The sequence below is a fragment of the Chiloscyllium plagiosum genome, unplaced genomic scaffold, assembly GCF_037043375.1.
Source record: "Chiloscyllium plagiosum isolate Xiang-an unplaced genomic scaffold, Cpla_swu_hap1 HiC_scaffold_39, whole genome shotgun sequence".
Classification (NCBI taxonomy): domain Eukaryota; kingdom Metazoa; phylum Chordata; class Chondrichthyes; order Orectolobiformes; family Hemiscylliidae; genus Chiloscyllium; species Chiloscyllium plagiosum.
In genome coordinates, this window is record NW_028270177.1 from 2,382,560 (window position 1) to 2,406,264 (window position 23,705).

The 23,705-nt window shown below is 40.3% G+C and overlaps 1 protein-coding gene across 3 annotated transcripts in view; it reads right to left on the reverse strand.

The window, feature by feature from the left end:
• Positions 1-23,705, reverse strand: part of megf11 (multiple EGF-like-domains 11) — a 485,761-nt gene that overhangs the window by 108,834 nt on the left and 353,222 nt on the right. The window lies entirely within an intron of this gene.

The following is a 23,705-nucleotide window of genomic DNA, read 5'->3' on the forward strand; positions in this document are numbered from 1 at the left end:
CGTTTCTGCACCCTCTCAAGTTTAACAACTTCCTTGCTACAGAAGGATGACCCAGAATTGTACACAGTATTTCAAAAGTGATCTCAGTAATATCCTATAGAGCAGAAATATGACATTCCAACTCCTATACGTAGTGTTATAATCAATGAAGGCAAGTGTGCCAAGTTCCTTCTTCACCACCCTGCCTACCTGCAACTCCATTTTCAAGAAACCATGCACCTGCACTCCTAGGTCTCTGTTCGGCAACACTCCCTAGGGCCCTACCATAAACAGTACAAGTCCTGCCCTGGTTTGCCTTACCAAAATGCAACATCTCACACTTAATTGATTTGAACTCCATCTGCTACTTGTCAGCCCATCTGCCCAAGGTCTGTTGTACTCTAAAATAATCTTCTTCACTGTCCAATACATCTATTTTGGTGTCACTAACCATATCTCCTACATTCGCATCCAAATCTTTTATGTAAATGAAGAAAAGTAATGGACCCAGCACTGGTCCTACCGTCACACCACTGGTCAGAGGCCTCAGTTCAAAAAACAACCCTCCACACCACCATCTGTCTCCTACCTTCAAGTAAATTTTGTATCCAAATATCTAGCTCTTCCTGGATGTGATCTAACTTTACTAACCAGTCTGCCATGTGGAATCTTGTCAAATGCTCTGCTTTCATCAATCTTCTTTGTCCCCTCTTCAAAAAACTCAATCAAGTTAGTGAGACACGATTTTCCATGCAAAAGCCATGTTTCCTATCCCTAATCAGTCCTTGTTTTTCCAAATACATGTAAATCCTGTCCCTCAGAATTTCCTCCAACAATTTACCCACCATTAATGTAAGGCTCATTGGTCTATAGTTCTCTGGCTTTTCCTTACCAGCTTTCTTAAAAAATGGCACCACATTCAGTCTTTCAGCACCTCACATGTGGCTATCGATGATATAAACCTCTCAGCAAAGGCCCAGCAATTTTTTTTCCCTCACTTCCCACGAAATTCTGGGAAACATCTGATAAGGTCCTGGGGATTTAAACACCTTTATGTATTTTAAGACGTCCAACTCCTCCTCTTCTGTAATACGAATTGTTTTCAATACATCACTATTTATTTCCCCAAGATCCATAGTTTCTATGTAATTTTCCACAATAAATACTGATGCAAAATATTCGCTTAGTATCTCACCCATCTCCTGTGGTTCCATGCAAAGATGGTAATGTTGATCTTTAAAGGGCCCTATTCTCTCCCTAGTTACACTTTTGCCTTTAATGTATTTATAGAATCTCTTTGGATTCTCCTTAATTCTATTTGCCAAAGCTATCTCATATCCCCTTTTTTGCCCTACTGATTTCCTTCTTAAGTATATTCCTACTGTCCTTATAATCTAAGGATTCTTTCGACCCCAGCTGTCTCTAACTAATCTATGCCTCCTTTTTTTGACCAGAGAGCCAATGTCTCTAGCCACTTTTTATGTAATATTTCATCAAACTGCCTCTTAAAATTCCATTTGACAATCTACTGTATTATTTTCATCAACTGTCATTACTTCACCCAAAAATCTAATTCATCATACACTTTTTTATTCATTCAAGTAAGGATGGCAGTTTCCTTCCCTAATAGGTATTTCTGACTGATAATGACTCATGATTATTGTTAAGGTTCTTAATTCCAGATATTTATTGAATTCAAAATTTCACCATCCACCATGGCAGGTTTGAACCAAAGTCCTCAGAATGTTACCTGGTTTCAGGATGAATAGTCCAGCTACAATACCACTAGCCCAGCATCCCCCAACTCCCCCCCCGAACCTGATCTATCTTTTACAAATCCATGCTAACAGTCTTTAAATAATTCACAGCTCTTTAAGTGCTTGTTAATTTTGTCCCCTGATCAACCCAACATTGATGTTAAATTGACCAGCTTAGAGTTATCAGAGGTGACTTTACCGTCCTACTTGAGCAGGGGTGTCAACATTTGTCACTTTCCAATTCTCTAGCATGTATTGAAAGATTATGGTAAGTGCTTCCATAGGCTCCATGACCCACTTACCTTAGCAACTTTGGATTCAAGCCACCTGGACCAACCAGAGATCAGTCATGATTGTACTGAATGGTGGAGCAGGCTTGAAGACCAAATAGTCTACGTCTATTCCTATTTCTAATATTCTTATGACCAAGAAGACTTCTCTACCTGAAGAGTAGCTAGCCTTACTGATACATCTTGCTTATCAATCTACTAATACTTTATCAGCAACTTTTTACTTGGTAAACATTGAAGCCAAGTATTCATTTATCATTTTATTCTTACCCTGTGTCGCTAAACAAATATTACTTTTGTTTTACCCAATAGGCCCCACCCTGCCTCCTACCACATACTCTACTTACATGCTGTTAGCTTTTTGAGTTACCTATAATATTGCTGTTTCTATCCTTCTCTGTGCATTGTCCGAATTTTTAAATTAGTTGATAGCATGTGGGTGTTGCTGATGAGACCTATATTTATTACTGTCCTCTAGTTGTCTTGATCAGGTGTTGGTAAACCACTTACTTTAAATGCTGTTATACATGTGTTCTGGGTACACTTGTGTACTCTTAATGACAGTGTTCCAATATTTTGACTCCATGAGAACAAAGGAATAACCATATAGCCCAAGTCAGGATGTTGACTGACTTGGAAGGGAATTTGCAGATGGCATAGCCATTTATGTGCTGTCCTTGTCCCTGATGTAGAGCTTACAGAGTTGCAATGTGTCATGAAAGGAGATTTTAGAGTTATGATATTATATCTTGTAGATTATTACACTGTTGAAACTGAGAGTAGAGATGGAAAGAGTGCTTGTTTAAGATGGTGAATGGGCTGCCAATCAAACCAGCCACTTGGTCTTGGATGGGTTAAGCTTGAGTGTTGTTGGAGCTCTACTAATGCAGGCAAGTGCAGAGTAACCCACTACACTGCATTGGGCAAACGTGCAAATTCCACAGAGACAGTCACCCGAGGCTGAAATCAAACCCAGGTCCCTGGCGCTGTGAGGCAGTAGAGCTAACCACTGAACCACCATGCCACCCTAGTGGAGATGGAGCTTGCCTAACACTTGTGTGGTATAGTGTTACTTGCCACTTATGAATTGGTGCTGTCCAGGTCTTGCAGATAAAATCCCTCCATAGAAGCCACCAGAACACTCTCAAACATCATTTTACAGTTGGCAATCAGGGAAACATATCTTCAAAAGGGGAAGCAGTATTAGATTAGATTCCCTACAGTGTGGAAACAGGACCTTCAGCCCAACCAGTCCACACCAACTCTCCAAAGAGTAACCCAACCAGACCCACTTCCTTCTGACTAATGTGCCTAATACTACGGGCAATTTAGCATGGCCAATTCATCTGACCTGCACATCTTTGGACTGTGGGAGGAAACCGGAACACCCAAAGGAAACCCATGCAGTCACGGAGAGAATGTGCTGAACAAAGAGACCTTGGAGTGCAGGTTCATAGCTCCTTGAAAGTGGAGTCGCAGGTAGATAGGATAGTGAAGAAGGCATTTGGTATGCTTTCCTTTATTGGTCAGAGTATTGAGTACAGGAGTTGGGAGGTCATGTTGCGGCTGTACAGGACATTGGTTAGGCCACTGTTGGAATATTGCGTGCAATTCTGGTCTCCTTCCTATCGGAAAGATGTTGTGAAACTTGAAAGGGTTCAGAAAAGATTTACAAGCATGTTGCCAGGATTGGAGGATTTGAGCTATAAGGAGAGGCTGAACAGGCTGGGGCTGTTTTCCCTGGAGCGTTGGAGGCTGAGGGGTGACCTTATAGAGGTTTACAACATTTTGAGGGGCATAGATAGGATAAATAGGCAAAGTCTTTTCCCTGCGGTTGGGGAGTCCAACTAGAGGGCATAGTTTTAGGGTGAGAGGGGAAAGATATAAAAGACACCTAAGGGGCAACTTTTTCATGCAGAGGGTGGTATGTGTATGGAATCAGCTGCCAGAGGAAGTGGTGGAGGCTGGTACAATTGCAACATTTAAGAGGCATTTGGATGGGTAAATGAAGACGAAGGGTTTGGAGGAATATGGGTCTGGTGCTGGCAGGTAGGACTAGATGGGGTTGGGATATCTGGTCGGCATGGACGGATTGGACCGAAGGGTCTGTTTCCATGCTGTACTTCTCTATGACTCTATGACTCCACCCAGACAGTTGCTCAAGGTTGGAATCGAACCTGGGACCCTGGTGCTGTGAGGCAGCAGTGCTAACCACTGAGCTACCGTGCAACCCATTAGTCCAATGACAACTAAGGGGACAAATCTGACTTAAGTACCCACAAAGGAAGTCAATTACCAGACACCCAAAGCAAAAAACTAAATTGATGAGCAGTTTATGGCAGGGAAAATAACTTGGGGAGCCCTGGGGACTATTGTATAAGTATATCAGGAGCCTGGAGAAAACCTTTTGAGCTGAGCATCAGTGAGGATAAACAGCAAGTATGGATGGAGTTGGATCAAATAGTACACTATCTTTGGAAGATGACCCAACATTACATTCGACAATGGGAGAGTCATCGAGTCATAGAGTCAATGGAAACGGACCCTTCAGTCCAACCAGTCCACACTGACCATATTCCCAAACTAAACTAGCCCCATCTGCCTGTGTTTGGCCCATACCTTTCCAAATCTTTCCTTTTCATGTATTTATCCAAATGTCATTTAACATTGTAACTGTACATTTAACATTGTAACTGTACCTGCATCCACCACTTCCTCCGGAAGTTTATTCCATGCATGAACCACTCTCCGTGTAAAAAAATTGTCCCTCACATCCTTTTTAAATCTTTCTCCTCTCACCTTAAAAATACAGCCCCTTGTTTTGAACTCCTCTTCACTAGGGAAACAGACTCTTGCTATTCACCTTATCTATGCATGTTATGATTTTATAGACCTCTATAAGGTCACCCCTCAACTTTCTTACACTCCAGTTAAAACAAGTCCCGGCTTATCCAACCTATTTTTATAACTCAAACCCTCATTACCAGCAACATCCTGGTAAAACATGTATATTTACGGCCTTTGTATTTGAGACTGGCAGCTTCTAAATTAATTTCACTTAGAATCTTTATGTGCAGAGAAGGCCAATTTAATCTTGGCAGTCAGGGAAAATTTGAATCAAATCCAAAATGAAAAGATGTGTTCTAATCAAAGCACTATCTAGTTTCTTAACCCTCTTCACAGCAAAACAGCATAAGTTAAACATTTAAATGGGTCTTGATAGTACATGGACATGAATATATGAAAATCGTAGACCCCCCCCTTTACCAAATTTAATTCTACGTCAGAACCTAGTATATCTATGATTATGCTATATAACAATATTTTCTATTAATGCATAATAAATAGCATTACTTTAAAGTCTAAGTCTAAAGGCAATTCTTTACTTTGTTTTCTATTCAACTGGTTTGTTTCAAATCCAGTTTCAAAACCACATGACACAAGGATACATCAGCATCAACATAATAAAAACACAGATAAAAAGTTTGTCAAATCAATACATTTGTTCCAGTGACATATGTGATTATTCTACCTAGGACCATCCCTCAGACAACACTTAACTGATGTAGTCATACTCATGGAATCATACCTTACAGATGATGTCCCAGACACCATCATCACCATCGCTGGATATGTCCTTTCTCACTGGAAGGACAGATCCAACAGAGGTGGCAGCACAGTGGTATACAGTCAGGAGGGAGTGCACTGAGAGTCTTCAATAGTGACTCCAAATCCTATGAAATCTCATGGCTTCAGGTTAAATATGGGCAAGGAAATCACCTGCTGATTACCATGTGTCATTCTCCCTCAGCTGATGAATTGGTATTCCTTCATGTTGAACAACATTGAGAAGCACTGAGAATGGCAAAGGCACAAAATGTACTCTGGGTGAGGGATTTCAATGTCCACCAGCAAGAGTGGCTTGGCAGCAATGCTACTGATCGAGCTGGTCAGGTCCGAAAGGATACAAATGCTAGACTGGGTCTGCGAAAGGTGGCGAGGAGACCAAAAAAGGGAAAAACATACTTGATCTCATCCTTATTAATCTACCAGCTGCAGATGCATCCGTCTGTGACAGTGTTATTACACAGGGTAAAAACTCCTCTGCTAATTTAAACCTGACACACAGGAAAGCTCACCTCACACCATAATCTGTTAAATTTTGAGAGGCAAAGAACTATCCCAGATCTCACTATTTAAGGTAAAAATTAACAATTTTATTCATTAAGTCCAAAAGAGAACATTAAAACCACAATTATTTACAACTCATTTTCTCTTAAACATATATTTTATCTCCCACTCTACAATACTGGTCCAATAAAAAAAACTCCTATTAAGATTTACGAAAAAAAAATCATGTTTCAAAACCAGCCAGCTTTCTCGATTCTCCTTTGTAGATTTTCCTCCGGATTTTCCTGGGTCGTCTTTTCTTTGGTCTTCTACTGCACAACGTTTCTTACGGACAGGTACCGTTCAGAGAGCTATTTGGCTAGCAGTCTGTACTTGTTGGTGCTCTTTGCTTTCTCCCCCAACTGTTCAAAATGTCTGGTTTTATACCCAAAAGCATCAGATCATTTCATTGGTTTGATGTCATCCCAAACAGTAAAATTCAAATTCGATTGGATTTTAGTATCTGGGGCCTAATTTAAACTGATTGGCCAAATTTGAATTTGGTTTTGTTCCATGGCAACACAACTCCAGCTATTTCTTTCAACCAAATGTTACATTTTTAAATTGTTCAGCACACTCTGTGCTTTCAGTCAGTCCTTGCGAACTTCCTCTCGTTCTTAAAGGTACAGTACACACCGACATCTTCATAACACTTCCCCTCTTAAGAAAAATGAACCATCATAATGATGGTTTCCTTTTGTTTCTATTCCTTAACCACATTACCATGACATACATATGACTTTAATCTAAGTTCATATTAATATCTTCCCACATATATATAACATGGAATAGATACCAATCTAATCTATACTTTATCCGTTAAATCTGCGATAACGCATCTGCGATTGCATTCTTACAAACCGCAACACATACGATTTGTAAATTAGAAGTCTGTAATATAAGACTCCAATGAAATAGTCTCACATTCTTGTCTTTAAAGTGTTCCAAGAACGTAAGAGGATTGTGATCCGTGTACACAACCATTTCCAACACATTGTTCGTGACGTACACATTGAAATGTTAGAAGGCCAGTACCAAACTCAATAGCTCTTTTTCGATCATGGAGTATTTCCTCTGGTGGATGTTGAGTTTCTTTGAAAAGTAACCAACTGGCAGTTTAATCCCATCATCATCTTCCTGTAGCAGTACAGCTCCAACTCCGATGTCACTAGCATTGATGGCAACTTTGAAGGGTTTTGAAAAGTGTGGTGTAGCTAAAACTGGTTTGGTGGTTAATATTGTTTTTAAATGGTTGAATGCCTCCTGGCAATTTTCTGTCCATCGAACTTTGTGTTCTTCTTCACCAAATCAGTTAATGGTGCCACTATACTGCTGAAGTTTGGAACAAACTTCCAGTTGAATCCACTTAGTCCCAAATATAGAAGCACCTCTTTCATAGAGTCATAGAGATGTACAGCATGGAAACAGACCATTTGGTCCATGCTGACCAGATATCCTAGCCCAATTTAGTCCCACCTGCCAGCACCTGGCCCATATCCGAGGTTGGTCGTGGAAATTCCTCAATGGCCTTCATTTTTGCGTTCCGTGGGGTCAACCTTCCATGGCATGTAATGTCCCAAGAACGTCATCTCTGTTTTCACAAATTCAGTTTTAAGTTTATCACCAGTTTTGCTTCTCATAGTCGTTCAAAGAGCTCTGCTAACTCTAACATGTGACCTTTCCAGGACTTACTAAAGATCACTATATCATTCAAATAAACTGCACAGTTTGTTAACACAGCCACAACTCTGTTCATGAGTCTTTGGAATGTGGCGGGTGCGTTCTTCATCCCAATGGGTGTCACTTTGAATGGATATAGCCATTTGGGGTTACAAATGCAGAAATTTCTTTTACTGTCTCTGATAAAGGTACCTGCCAGTAATCATGCAGTACGTCCAAACAGGTGATGTAACTGGCTTGTTCAACTTTCTCGATACAGTCCTCCAATCTCGGTATTGGATATGAGTCCGATTTTGTAATGGTGTTGACCTTCCGATAATCCACCAGAATCATTGAGTCCCATCCAGTTTGGGAACTAAGGTGATTGGTAAACTCCACTCGCTCTGGCTCGATTCGATGATATCCTCATCGAGCATGGCCTCCACCTCCTTCTCGACCTGTCCCGCTTTGAAAGGATTAATCCGATAGGGGTATTGTTTTATCGGAACAATATTCCCTATGTCTACTTCATGTACAATAGCATTCGTCCTCCCCAACTGTTTCCTACATAAGTCCTCATACTGCAGTAATAAACCTTTCAACTATCCTGAGACAGATAGTTTAGTAACCTATCCCACTCCTGAAAGAAGTCTTCATTTTTTAACATATTTTGAGGAACATCAAAATCCCCAACATCTGGATTTGATTCTTCAGTCTGTGTGGCAGTAACTAACATCTGTTTCTCCAGTTCTTTCTCTCCATTATAATACGGTTTTATATTCCCATGATATATCTGATACAGTGTTTTGCTATCTGGCATCTTTACCAGATAGTTCACCTGTCTATTTGATAGGGACCACTAAATCTGGCTTTGAAGAGATCCCCTGTCACTGGTAACAGTACTAACAAGTCATCTCCTTGGAAAAATGTCCAAATCTCAAGAGTTTTTATCTGCCACCTACTTCATTCTGTACTGTGCCCTCTTTGGGTGCTATCTAGCTAACTCTCCAACTCGATTTAATTTCTCTCTCATCTCCGATACATAATTAAAGTTTGAAATCTCCGACTTTGGTCCTTTTCTCTTTACCTAATTTCTCTTTAATGAATTTCAAAGGGCCTCTTACATCATGCCAGAATATTAACTCGAAGGGAGTAAACTGAGTAGATTCATTTGGGGCATCTCTAATGGCAACAATACGAATGGGATACCTTTATCCCAATCATTCAGGTAATCTTGACAGTATGCTCTTAACATGGCCTTCAAGATCTTATGACACCTTTCTAGAGCTCCCTGGGATTCAGGTTGATTCACACTTGATTTAAAGTGCTGTATACCTAAGCTATCCTCATGTCCTTAAACAGCTTAGCAGTAAAATTAGACCCTTTGTCCGACTGAATCTCTCTGGGTAGCCTGTACAGTGTGAAGAAAGCTACTAACTCCTCTACCACCCTTTTTGCCTTGATAGTCCAGAATGGAATTGCTTCCGGAAATCTGGTAGACTCATCTATTATGGTTAACAATTACTGGTTCCCACTTTTAGTTCTCGGGAGGGGACCTACACAATCAACTATAACCCATGTGAAAAGTTCTTTAAATGTGAGAATTGGCAACAAAGATGCTGGTTTTATTACCGCCTGTGATTTACCTACATTTGACATGAATGACACATATGGCAAAAATTAACCACAACTTTGTGCATTCCAGGCCAATAAAAATGTTTTTGTACTCTAGCCTGAGTCTTTCGTACACCTTGGTGATCTCCTGCAGGTATTTCATGTGCTACCTGTAACACCTCCTATCTGTATGCTACTGGCAACACAATCTGGTGCACCTTGGTCCATTTCTCCTCTGCACTAACCTGCCATGGTCTCCATTTTTGTCTTAGGATTCTATCCTTCCGATAATAACACTCCGGAATATTCTCTGCCTCCTTTTCAGATACGTATCCACATATTTACCTTTTATTGTCTTGTCTTTCTGTTGCAAGTCCCTTAGCCTTACAGGACTAAACACTTCTGTCTGATCCTCTGTCTGTTCAGTTTTTTTCCTGCACCATTACATCAAATAGGGTGTCTGCTAACTGAATCTCAACTCCTTCATCATTCTCTTTAGTTTTGCTTCGTGCTGTGACTTATGATACTGGGATCTGGTGACCAAACAGTGTGAGAAAATTTTTCTTTTAACGCTCAGTTTCTTGATCTTCTTTGGGCTTCTCCACAAGAAGTGTCACTCCCACCTTGGACTCTGCTAAATCATTCCCAAGAACAAACTGGATTCCTGGAACTGACACTCTGCAAATCACTTTCTCTCACTTTCCCTCTCCGTTTCTTCTCTCTTTCTCTCTCCCTCTCTCCCTTTCTTCTCTAGCTTTGCTCAGCAAAGAACGTTCTCTCTCTCTCTCTGCTTTTCCTCTCTCTCTCCCTTTGTTTACCTTCTAACTCTATTTTCCTCAATTGTAATTTAAGATTTTCTAACTCTACACCACTTGTCTGTTTCTCTGACACATTTAAGTGTTTAAGTAATTCACTTACAATTTCAGCATTACTTTTGTCTTTGATTAAACCCAATTCTAACTTCTTTGCTAATTCTAAGAGTATGTTCCTTTCTTTTCATTCGAAACTTCCTTGGAAAATTTGGGAATCATCCTCAAACCTCAGAACCTCTTTAGCAATTTTAAGAGCCATTTCTCTCACTTTTAATTTAACCAATCACAAGTAACAAAAGTTAAACAAATTGTCTCACCTATGTTTTATTTAAGGATCTAGCACACTAACCGGCAAGTGTTTAAATCTACTGGGCTTTTTTCATACCCTAAATCTATTCAAATCTGTCCAAATATCAGACTGGATCTGTCTAAACCTGTTCAAATCATGGACGAGAGCCACTAAACTGTTATGGCATGGGGTAAACCCCTCCGCTAAGTTAAAGCCTACACACAGGAAAGCTCACCTCACACCGTAATCTGTTAAATTTCGAGAGGCAACGAACTATCCCAGATCTCACTATTTAAAGTAAAAGTTAACAATTTTATTAATAAGTCCAAAAGAGAGTATTAAAACCACAACTATTTATAACTCCCTTCTCTTGAACCTCCCTCTCTACAATACTGATATGATAAAAAAAACACGATTAAGATTTACAAAAAAAAATCACATTTCAAACCCAACCAGCATTGTCAATTTTTCTTTGCAATTTTCCTCTGTATTTTCCTGGGTTGTCTTTTCTTCGGTCTTCTGCTGCACAACTTTTCTTATGGACAGGTACCGTTCAACGACCTAATCGGCCAGCAGTCTGTACTGGTTAGTGCTCGTTGCTGTTCTCTCCCTAACTGTCCAAAATGCCCTATTTTATACCTGAAAACATTGGATCATTTCATTGGTTTGATATCATTCCAAAAAGTAAAACTCAAATTCGTTTGTGTTTTGGTATCTCGGGCATAATTTAAACGGACTGGCCGAATTTAAATTTGTTTTTGTTCCAACGCAACTCCAGCTATTTGTTTCAACCAAATGTTACATTTTTAAATTGTCCAGCACACTCTGTGCTTTCAGTCAGTCCTTGCTAATTTCCTCTCTCTCGTAAAGGTACAGTACATGCCGACACCTTCATAACAGCAGTATCAGTAAGAGTAACAGATTCCTGAAGAAGGGCTCATGCCCGAAACGTCGATTCTCCTGCTCCTTGGATGTTGCCTGACCTGCTGTGCTTTTCCAGCAACACATTTTCAGCTCTGATCTCCAGCATCTGCAGTCCTCACTTTCTCCTATCAGTAAGAGTGACCTCACAGTCCTTGTGGAGACAAAGTCCTGCCTTCACATTGAGAATAACGTCCATATTGTTGTGTGGTACTATCACCGTGCTAAATGGGACAGACTTTGAACAAATGTAGCAACTTAAGGCTGGACATGCATGAGGCGCCGTGGGCCAACAGCAACAGAACTGTATTCCAGCACAATCTGTAACCTCATGGCCCAGCATATTTGCCACTCAACCATTACCATCAAGCCAGGGGATCAACCCTGGTTCATTGGAGAGTGAAGGAAGGCATCCCAGGAGCAGCACTAAGCATACCTGAAGATGATGTGTCAACCTGATGAAGCCTCCAAACAGGACTACTTGCATGGCAAACAGCATAAGCAGCAAGGGATAGACAGAACTAAGTGATTGCATAATCAACAGATCAAATCTAAGCTCTGCAGTCCTGCTACATCCAGGCATGAATGATGGTGGACAATTAAACAAGTAACAGGAGGAGGAGGCTCCACAAATATCCCCATCCTCAATGACAGAAGAGCCCAGCACATCAGTACAAAAAAAAGACTAAAGCTTTCGCATCAATCTTCAGCCAGATGTGCTGAGTGGATGATCCATCTCAGCCTCCTCCACTGGTCCCCAGCATTACAGATACCAGTCTTCAGCCAATTTGACTCACTCCACACGATATCAAGAGACAATTGAGACACTGTAAAGGCCATGGGCCCTGACAATACTCCGGCAATAGTACTGAAGACTTGTGCTCCAGAACGTGCTGCTCCCCTCGCCAAGCTGTTTCAGTACAGTTACGACACTGGTATCCACCCGACAATGAGGAAAATTGCCCAAGTATGTCCTATACATTAAAAAGCAAATCCAACCTGTCCATCAGTTTGGTCTCAATCATCAATAAAGTGATAAAAGGTGTCATCAACAGTGCTATCAAGCAGCATCTGCTCAGCAACAACCTGCTAAGTGATGCCCACTCAGCTCCTGAACTCATTACAGTCTTGTTCAAACATGGACAAAAAAGCTGAATTCCAGAGGTGAGGCGAAAGTGACAGCCCTTGACATCAAGGCTGCATTTGACAGAGTGTGACATCAAGGAGTCATAGCAAAACTATAATCATTGGGTATCAAGGGGCAAACTTTCAGCAGTTGGAATCATACCTGACACATAGGAAGATGCTTGTGGTTATTGTAGGTTAGTCATCTCAGCTCCAGGACATAACAGTGTTACCATCACTGAATCCCCCACTATCAACATCCTGGGGGTTATCATTGACCAGAAACTCAACTGGACTCACCACATAAACACCGTGGTTACAAGAGCAGGTCAGAAGCTAGGAGTACCGCAGTGAGTAACTCATCTCCTGACTCCTCAAAGCCTGTCCACCATCTATATGACACAAGTGAGGGGTGTGATGGAATACACTTGACACCATTCAGGAGAAAGCAGCCAGTTTGATTGACACAACACCTATAAACATCCACTCCTCCACGCTCAGTGGCAACAGTATGTATTACCAACAAGATGCACTGCAGAAATTCACCAAAGATCCTCAGACAGCAGCTTCCAAACCCACAACCACTTTCATCTAGAAGGACAAGGGCAGCAGATACATGGGAACTCTACCACTTTCAAGTTTCCCTCCAAGACACTCATCATTCTGACTTGGAAATATGTCATTGTTCCTTCATTATCGCTAGGTTAAAATCCTGGAATTCCCTCCCTGATGACATTGTGGGTCAACCTACAGCAGCTGAACAGCAACGGTTTAAGAAGGCAACTCATTACCACCTTCTTAAGGGCAACTATGGACGGGTAATAAAATGCTGACCAGCCAGCGATGCCCACATCCCACAAATGAATAAGTAAAAAAAAACCACTTTGTAGTTCTAGAGCTAATTCAAAGTCTAAGATTTTTTTCTTTTTCTTTTTTATATCTTTTCCCCCACAGTACTGCCATACAGCAGTAATGTCTAAGATATATCAGTGAACTATTAAACTATTGCAGTAATTACCTCACACACCCAACTACACCTTGCCAGACCAAGCACGATTCCCTGGATCCTGTCCTGACTGCCCCTCCACTGTCCAGATCAACCTGATTCATTCCGCCCAGCTGAAGCTGACCCTACCCAATTCTAATTCCCCCACCTTGCAAGACCTGACCTGTCCTGACTCTTTTCAACACTCCTGCAACACCACAAAATAACTACACAAACAGTTAGAATGGAAGTACTGTGCTGCATTTCTGGAGAAACCCCGAATAGAATCTCCACTTAGAAACACAGAGCTCCCTTGTTTCGTAACAAAGCAGGGCTGGATGGTAAACTGCATGAGTGTGTCAATTATCCAGTGCAATAAATATGAAGCCTCTTCATATCTTTACATTATTTTCATAATGCTTGCTTTCTTTTTGCTTTACACTGATGAAAATTAGCAGATATCTCAGATTTTCGTCATAGTTTAATCCCTCAAGACGTCGCAGCATCATAGTCAATCTTCCCTGAAACCTTTCTAATGCATCTTTCTGAGGTCAAGTGACCAAAAGTACAAACCAGGATTAGCCTTACTACTAATGAGCTGACGAGCAGTTTCTTTGCAATGTCACTATGACCTATTTTAGCTTGCCCAAGTAATTCATTTATCTTATTAGTAACTGCCTCGCACTGACCAAAAGCTTTTAAATGTGATCGATGCTCAATTTAAATCTCCTTCCCTTTATCAGCTGGCAAGGAAGAGACTATTTTAAGTCATTTTAGTTAATTTTGATTTACATGTGCTAATCCTCTTTGAAATTTTCATCTGTTATTATTTCAAAAGATGCATTTGATTGGATCCTTGAGGGGCTCAGCTGCATTTATTGATATATCATGTAAATGGTTCATCCTGTGTATTGTGTGTACTTACTTTTACTTGGCTTTTTATGCTTTACCTGACTGCTATCTACATTAAAATTACTCAGTCCATCGACATAACTGATACAAAGTCTCTGTAAATGGGCAATCTTATTTTTACTTGTTACCTCTCCTTAGAGCTTGATATCAGCAAATGTAACAATATCACTACGGACAGTTGTTCCATTTCATTCACATTATAACTAGCAGGGGTATCAGAATAGATTGTTATGGACTTCACAAATGTTTCTTTTTCCAGACAGAGCATCTTCTATTTATCACTGAGTGTACTTTCAAATGATGATATTCAAAGTGAAGAATAAACAGATGTGATATCTTCACTGTAAGATTATACAGCCATCATCCACAATGGATTGCATGGAAATAATTGTTGGTAGTTTTCACAAGAGTATAATCACCAAAAATGTTTCTATGTTGTATATTGATTATTGTGAATTCATTAAAGATTTTTTTTAAAAAAAGCAAGTGTTTGCAGTTAGGGAGGTAAGAAGAGGTTTACAAAAGCTATTAATAATTATTAGAGCCAGTCACAGTAGATGAGTGATCTCAAACCCAATCTGAAACTCATTCTATTTTTTATTTGCTTGGAATTGGAGAGATTTCTTGCCAGTTTCCATTGTTAATGTTGCTCAATGACATTGTAGTCGATTCAACAGTTTCATTATTATTTGTCCTTGAGTTATTCCTTGCTTTTCTGAAAGGTTTATGTGATAAGAATAGTTTTCAATGTGTCCATGTTCCTTTTTCATGTGGGAATGCTGAAAAAATGCTTTGGCAGTCTGGCAATTGTAAGATAAATCCAATTGTGGGTGATGGATTGGCTTTGCACAACTGTAAAATCAGACATTCACATTCATTTTTTTCTTTTTTGATCAGATATTTTTGTGAAGTTGTCAGGATGACAAATGGGAACAGAATTATACAATATTAAATTTGGTAAATTTTCAGATTTGGTGTTGAATCCTAGTCTTAGAACAGCAATCTATCATCATATCCTAGGGAGATTCTCCTTTTCCTAAGTGAATATGCAGAGAGCCTCTGGTTGAAGCTGAGAATTTAGGAGTTGATTTGGACTAACTCAAACCATTATGCTCAGAAACGAGAAAGATTTTCACTTAATTGGCCTGGATTTGATTTGAATCCACGCGTTTGCATCAGAAGGACAGTGTGTTTAGAAAAATCCCTTCAACCAACTCCTAGAATTAAAAAAATGGCAGAAGCCATTTATGAAAAGAAAAATCTCACTAACTGCAAAAATACAGGATTGGATGTTCCTCTGCTGTACTGCCTAAAATCAATCAAATTAAGGAATAAATTTACTTTGACTTATTCAGATCTAGGCTTTCCTCCTCTTACCACTGCAGGAAAGACTACTGGCTGCCAATTTACTGCCCCTCTGTAGATACCAGACACTAAGGAGACCGGGAAATCAACTGGCTTATTTTCCTGATTTTGGCCACTGGCTATATCAGGACAAGGGATTTCTTTTGGAAGTTGAAGGCCAAACACTTAACCATGTTGAGCTACAATCAATCCAAAGCCTACCATTCACGGTGAGTTTATTTATTGCAGCACATTTGACACTCTGACACTGTCATTCTGGTGCTGTTTTCAAGCAGTGCTGCTACAATTCTCCTTTCCAGCCATGGTGAAATCCCTTTTGCCAGTGAAGATAATGCTGGGTGTCCACTCTTCATGCATCACTCGTCCTGGCTCTGGAAATGGATTAGGGTCATAGTGGGATTGGGACAATGAACCAAAGTCCCACCTGACCTGGTGGGAAAAGGGAAATTCAACTCTGTGTCCAAGAGATAACACAAATAATACTCCAGTATTAAACTTCACTTTCTGTCATTTGTTCATTGATAATGAGAGATAAATTGGAAGAAAGAACAAGTCAAGGGAGCACACAATGAATGGCAAGATATGAAGAAGCTCAGAGGATTAAAGGGATCTTGAGATAGTGTCTACAAATCTCTGATAACTTAATAGGCTAGTTAAGATGGCATATGAGGCACTTGAGTTTAGATTTTAAGAGGAAGGAGGTTATGTTGGAGCTGCACAGAACTTTAGATAGGCCACAGCTAGAGTACTGTGTGCAGTTCTGGTCATGAACTATAGGAGGGATGTGGTTATGTTGGAGGATGTTGCCTTGGATGGAGCATTACCGCAATGAATAGAGGAGGGATAAGCTCAGGTTGTTTTCTTTGAAACAGACAAAGAACCTGATAGAGTTATATGAGATAATGCGAGGCATGGACAGAGATACAAAAAGCATTTATCTCCCTTAGTCAAAGGTTCAATAAGATTATTTTAAAGTGAAAAGCAGGAGGTTGAAAAGGGAAGAAAACATTTTTCACCCAGAGGGTGGTGGCGGTCTGGAATGCACTGCTTGGGATGGTATTTGAGGTGGGAAACCTCATAATATTTTGCTCTTTCAGTACAGCTACAACACTGGGATCTAGCTGACAATGAGGAAAATTGCCCAGCTATGTTCTGTACATAAAAAAAAGGACATTGCCAATTACTGCTCCATCAGTCTACTCTCAAAAATTAGTAAAATGATTGAAAGTGTCATCTACAGTGCTATCAAGCAACACCTGCTCTGCAATAGTCTGCTTAATGTTGCTCAGTTTGGGCTTCGCCAGGTCTGCTTAGGTCCTGATCTCATTACAGCCTTGCTTCAAACAAGGACACAAGTTTTACATTATGGAGTCCTAGTAAAACTGGACCCCACGGGTTTCAGGGACAAACTCTCCAATGGTTGGAGTCATGCCTGGCACAGAAGAAAATTGCTGTGGTTGTTGGAGGTTATCTCAGCTCCAGGACAGCTCAGCATGAGTTCCTCAGGGTTGTGAGCTCAGCCCAACCATCTTCAGCTGCTTCATCAATGACCTTCCTGCCATCATAAGGTCAGAAGTGCGAATATTCGCTGATGTTTGCACAATGTTCAGCACCATTTGCAACTCCTCAGATACTGAAGAGGTCCATGTTCAAATGCAACAAAAGCCAGACAATATGCAGGCTTGGGCTGACAGGTAGCAAGCAACGTTCACGCCACACAAATGCCAGTCTATGACCATCACAAATAACGTACAATTACAACATTTAAAAGGCATCTGGATGTGTATATGAACAGGAAGGGTTTTGAGGGATATGGTCAAATGCTGGCAAATGGGGCTAGGTCAGATTGGGATATCTGGTTGGGGTGGACAAGTTGGACTGAAGGATCTGGTTCCGTGCTATATAACTCTATGTCTCTAAAAAACAATCTTACCACTGACCCTTGACATGCAGTGGTATCACCATCATTGAATCCCCACTATCAACATTCTTGAGGTTACCATTGATCAGAAACTCAACTGGACTTGTCACATAGACATCATGCTACAAGAGCAGGCCAGAGGCTCACAATACTGGGCAAGAAACGCATCTCCTGACTCTTCAAAGTCAGTCCACTAACTACAAGGCACAAGTCAGGAGTGTGATGGATTACCCTAGACAAACCTGGATGGGTGCAGCTCCAACAACACTCAAGAAACTTGACACCAACCAGGACAAAGCAGCCTGCTTGATTGGCACCACATCCATGAACATTCACTCCCTCCATCACTGCTGCTCAATAGCAACAGTGTGTACCATTTACAAGACACACTGCAGAAATTCATCAAAAGTCCTCAGACAGCATCTTCCAGACCACAACCACTTCCATCTAGAAGGTCAAGCAAGGACAGTCAGTATATAGGCTGCAAGTTCCCCTCCAAGCCACTCAACATCTTGACTTGGAAATATATCGCCATTTCTTCAGTGTCGATGGTCAAAATCCTCTGTAATGACATTGAGGGTGAATCTAAATTGGAAGGTCAGATTGGCTGGATTGCTGGTTTTCAGCTTTATCTACACCAAATGGATTGCAGCGGTTCAAGAATGCAGCTCAGCATCAACTTCTCAATAGCAATCAGGAATGGGCAATAAATACTGACCCAGCTTGTACCCCGTGAATTATTAAAACAAAATGCCATGGTCAAACCAGTTCCTCTCCTCTGGTTTTAAAAATTACAAGAAAAAAATAAAGAAGGTTTAGAAATTAAGCAGCTATCTTTCCTCGCTGCACAGATTTCCTGATGACTGTGGCCCTGATGTCATCAAAATACATTGACACACAGATAAATAATATGCTCAAGAAATGACAAATGATCTAAAGTATCCTGTAAACTCTCTTTATAATGTTAAAAAGCATCACACTCATTTATTTAAATAAGGAATACAAATGTTATAGCTAACTTTTAAAAAGCTGCAAGCTACAATAGGACCTTGTTACCAAGTTAACTATTTTCCTCTACAAACTCTATACATGCTATACATCTATTGCACCTCTAAATGGTTTAGAAGCTCGATATATTTACACTTAATTATAAACATATAATTGCGTATGGCTCCATTTAGTGTTTGAACTGTACTGGGGGGGGGGGTCTTCAATTCCTGCAAGTAGGGAATGTTAACACAGTCGATAATTATTAGGCTTGCTGGGTTAATTCTGTGATTGCTCACAGATTAATGAGGATAATTTATATGAATATTAAGTAACAGATGTTATATCTTTTTGTTAAAAAAACTTGAAGTAAATTACCACATGCACAGGATCTCGAATAATGACTGCCAGATTTAATTACATTTGTCTTAATATTCATGTGATTACGTTACACAAATCTTTTACATAGGACATTTTCAACAGTTCATAATTAACTCTATTATCTGAGAATCTTATTTTTATTGCTATTCTACGTAAATAAGACTGTAATACCGCACTTGCATTAATCTGCAAGCATGTACTCCCAGAATCATAGAAATCAAAATTCACTTCAGACTAAATAATTCAGCTGCAGAAAATGTGACTGCTAATTTCTACATATTGCAGCTCCCTACAACTTAAGTCAATTTCACCCCCTCTCCAGACATTTGGCAGCTATGATATAAAAGATTGCCTTTCCTCCTCAAACCTACTGTATAAGAAAAAGTGCATTGTAGGATTCCACACAAGGAAAGTATTTCTCCTAGTCGAGTATTGAGTTACCACTCCAACTAACACAATTAAATCCTGCCATAGTCCTTCACTGGTAATGAAAAATATACAAGAAGAAAAAATAACAATGTATCCGTGACATATTAAATGTTACATCTGTGTGTATTTCTACAAAACCTCACTTCCTGTTGTCATATTTTAGAACACAGAACATAGAACAGCAAAGGCCCTTCGGCCCTCAATCCTACTCTAAGATCAGACCAATCTACATAACCTTTATTGTACTATCATCCATGTGCCTATCCAAGAGTTGCTTAAATGTCCCTAATGTATCTGACTCTAATATGGCTGCTGGCAGTGCATTCCACGCACCCACCACTCTCTGTGTAAAGAATCTACCTCTAACATCTCCCCTAAACCTTCCTCCAATTATCTTAAAATTATATCCCCTCATTATAGACATTTCCACCATGCGAAAAAGTCTCTGGCTATCCACGCTATCTATGCCTCTCAACATCTTGTACATCTCTATCAAGTCACCTCTCATCCTCCTTCTCTCCAACGACAAAAGCCTTAGCTCCCTCAACCCTTCTTCATAAGACTTGCCCTCCAGTCCAGGTAGCATCCTCACAAATCTTCTCTGAACCCTCTCTAAAGTTTCCACTCTTTCCTATAATGAGGCAACCAGAACTGAACACAATAGTCCAAGTGTGGTCTAACCAAGACTCTATAGAGCTGCAACATAACCTCGTGGCTCTTAAACTCAATCCCCTGCTAATGAAAGCAACACATCATATGCTTTCTTATCAACCTGGGTGGCAACTTTGATGGAACTATGGACGTGGACCCCAAGATCCCTCTGTTCCTTCATACTGCCAAGAATCCTTCTTCTACCCTGTATTCTGCATTCAAATTTGACCTTCCAAAGTGAAATGAATCCAGACGGCCAGATTTCCCTGTATCCCATGCCTCCTTTCTTTCTGAATGAGCCTACCATGGGGAACCTTATCAAACACCTTGCTAAAATCCATGTACACCATATCCACTGCTCTACTTTCATCAACCTGTTTTGTCACATCCTCAAAGAATTCATAAGGTTTGTGAGGCGCGACCCGTCCCTCACAAAGCCATGCTGACTATCTCTAATTAAACTATGGTTTTCCAAGTAATCATAAATCCTGTCTCTCAGAATCCTCTCCAAAACTTGGCACACCACAGACGTAAGACTGACTGATCTGGAATTCCCAAGGTTATCCTTCTTCCCTTTCTTGAACAAGAGAATAACATTTGCTATCGTCCAATCATCTGGCACTACTCTAGTGGACAGTGATGGCACAAAGATCATCTTCAAAGGCACAGCAATCTTCTCCCTCGCTTCCTGTAGTAACTTAGGTTATATACTGTCTGGCCCAGAGGATTAATCTATCCTTATGTTTTTCAAAATTTTCAGCACCTCCTCCTTCCTAACAGCAACCTGTTCTGTGTTCTGTTTCACACTGTCCTCAGAAACATCAAGGTCCCCCTCAGTAGTGAAAACTGAAGCAAAGTACTCAAGAACCTCCCCTACTTCCTCCGACTCCAGGTGCAAGTTCCCTCCACTATCCCTGATCAGCCCAACTCTCACTCTGGCCATCCTCTTGTTCCTCATTTAAGTGTAGAGCACCTTAGGGTTTTCCTTAATCCTATCTCTTAAAGCTTTCTCATGCCCCCTTCCATCTCTCCTAAGTCCATTCTTCCTGGACTAGCTCTCCTAAGTCCTTAAGTAAACTTCCTTCTTCCTACATTAAAACTATACTAAATTTTAAATTCTTATCTCAAACTTAACTTGCAATCTATCTGTGTAAACTTGTCTCAATTACATACATTCACCAGTGGAGGCCTGTGATGCCTCAGTTTTGTCTCAATTCTTCAAACTGTACTGAAGTGAAACTCCTAGACACCGTCCTAAATCGGTAAATGTTTTGTCATCCAGCTATAATCAATATAATGCATGACTCGAAAATGGAGAAAGAATTGACAGATCCTGGTCTAATTAAGATCATAGGATGTCAGAGCACAGAAGTAGGCTATTTGGCCCAGCAAGTCTGTTCTGACATTGAATGACTTCATGGCTGGTCTGATTATTCTCAATTCCACTTTCCTATCTTATCCCCATAATCCTGGATTCCCTTATTGATTAAAAAAATTGTCTATCTCAGCCTTGAATATACTTAACAACCTAGTGTGACAGCCCTCTGTACGAAAGAATTCCACAGATTTACTAACTACAGAAAAAAAAACTGCTCCTCATCTCTGTTTTAAATGGGTGTCAGTTTACTCTGGGATTACGCCCTCTGGTCCCAGACTCTCCACACCTACCTTGGCAAACTCCTAATATTTTCACATGTTTCAATAAGGTCTCCTTGTTTTGCTAAACTCCAATGAAGGAACTGATACAGGAACAAGAGATTAGGAATACAAACAACTAAATAACACAAAGGCAGACTGCAAAATCATCTTTTGGTATGCAACGAAAAAGATTGCAAGGATGAATGTCAGTCCATTACAGGCAGAGAAAGGAGAATTTACAATGGATACACAGAAGAAAACACGCAATTACATTATGTATGTCTTTATGGAGGAAAATACAGAAAGGCTAGTGAACCAAGGGGTTTGTGAAATGAAGAATTGATCAAACACTGCCAGGGTCAGGGGGTTAGATACAGAGTAAAACTTCCTCTACACCGTCCCCCCGTTAAACACTCCAGGGACAGGGGATTATATACAGAGTGAAGCTTTCTCTACACCAACAGACAATCATCTATACCAATGGAACAATGCATTGTGGAAACCACTGAAATAATCTGGCCCATTCTATTATTCTCTTCTATTTATCACTTAACTGCATTTATCTGTTTGTCTTTGGTGTGAATGAGGCTGAAAACAAAGTTTTTTTGCCTTTAAAGCATAGAGCAATTAGATTACTAGGTTGTTTAATTTTGCTTTAAGTTAATATATTGTTAATAAATTGCTAAATCCTTTGTTTAAGATACAAACCAGTGTCTGGGATTGATTATTCAAATGAGTCGTTTGGATCCTTTTGAATCAATTTTGAGGGTCTTTGAAGGTTATAATTTTACTGTGTTGTCAATAAAGAGGTAGAAAGGCTGATATGGTTCAGCTGTCCTCTCTGTATCGCAACACAGTTTATTTCTTAAATGGTGAACATTTGGGAATCATTGATGTCCAAAAGGACTTGGCCTTTTGGACATCAATGAATCACTAAAAGCTGTAATGTTGGTTCAGCAAATAATTAGGAGGTAAATAGCATTTTGGGGGATCTTGTGGTGCAGCAGTAGAGTCCCTACCTCTAGGCCAGGAGACCTAAGGTCATGTTGCACCTACTCCGGAGGTGTACCATAGCATCTCTGAACAAGTTGATTAAAATATCTAGTATATTGTCCTTCATAGCAAGAGGATTTGAGTCAGGTGTTTTGCTGCAATTGTGCAATATCTTGGTCAGACCTCACCTGAAGTATTGTGTACAGTTTGGGTATGCTCACTTAAGGAAGGATGTACTTGCCACGAACTAAGTCCAATGGAAATTCACCGAACAAGACTGAAGGATTAAGTAGGAGAAAGTGAGGAGACTCATTCCTGATGAAGGGCTCTTGCTCGAAACGTCGATACTCCTGCTCCTCGGATGCTGCCTGACCTGCTGTGCTTTTCCAGCACCCCACTCTAGATTGTAGGATTGTCCTCTGAGGACACAGAGAGGAAATTACACCTGCATTCTCAAAAGGTTCAAAGAGTGAGGGACGATCTCATTGAAACTAATAAAGTGCTTACTGGGTTTGACAGGGTGGATGTAGATAGAATGTCTCCCTGGCTGTTGAGTCTAGAATAGTGTAGATAAGTCTCAGAATAAAGGATAGGCCATTGAAGAGAGACATGAGAAGGAATTTCTTCATTCAGAGGATAGTGATTCTTCACAATTCTCTATCCAGACAGCAGTGGAAATTTCTGGATTGTTTTTATTCATTCTGGGATGTTAGTTAACTAACTAGGCCAGATACTAATGACATCAAGAGATATTTGGGTAGCATGAGAAAGTGATATTCAGGTAGATAATCAGCTAAGTTCTAACTGAATGGTGGAACAGTTCAGGC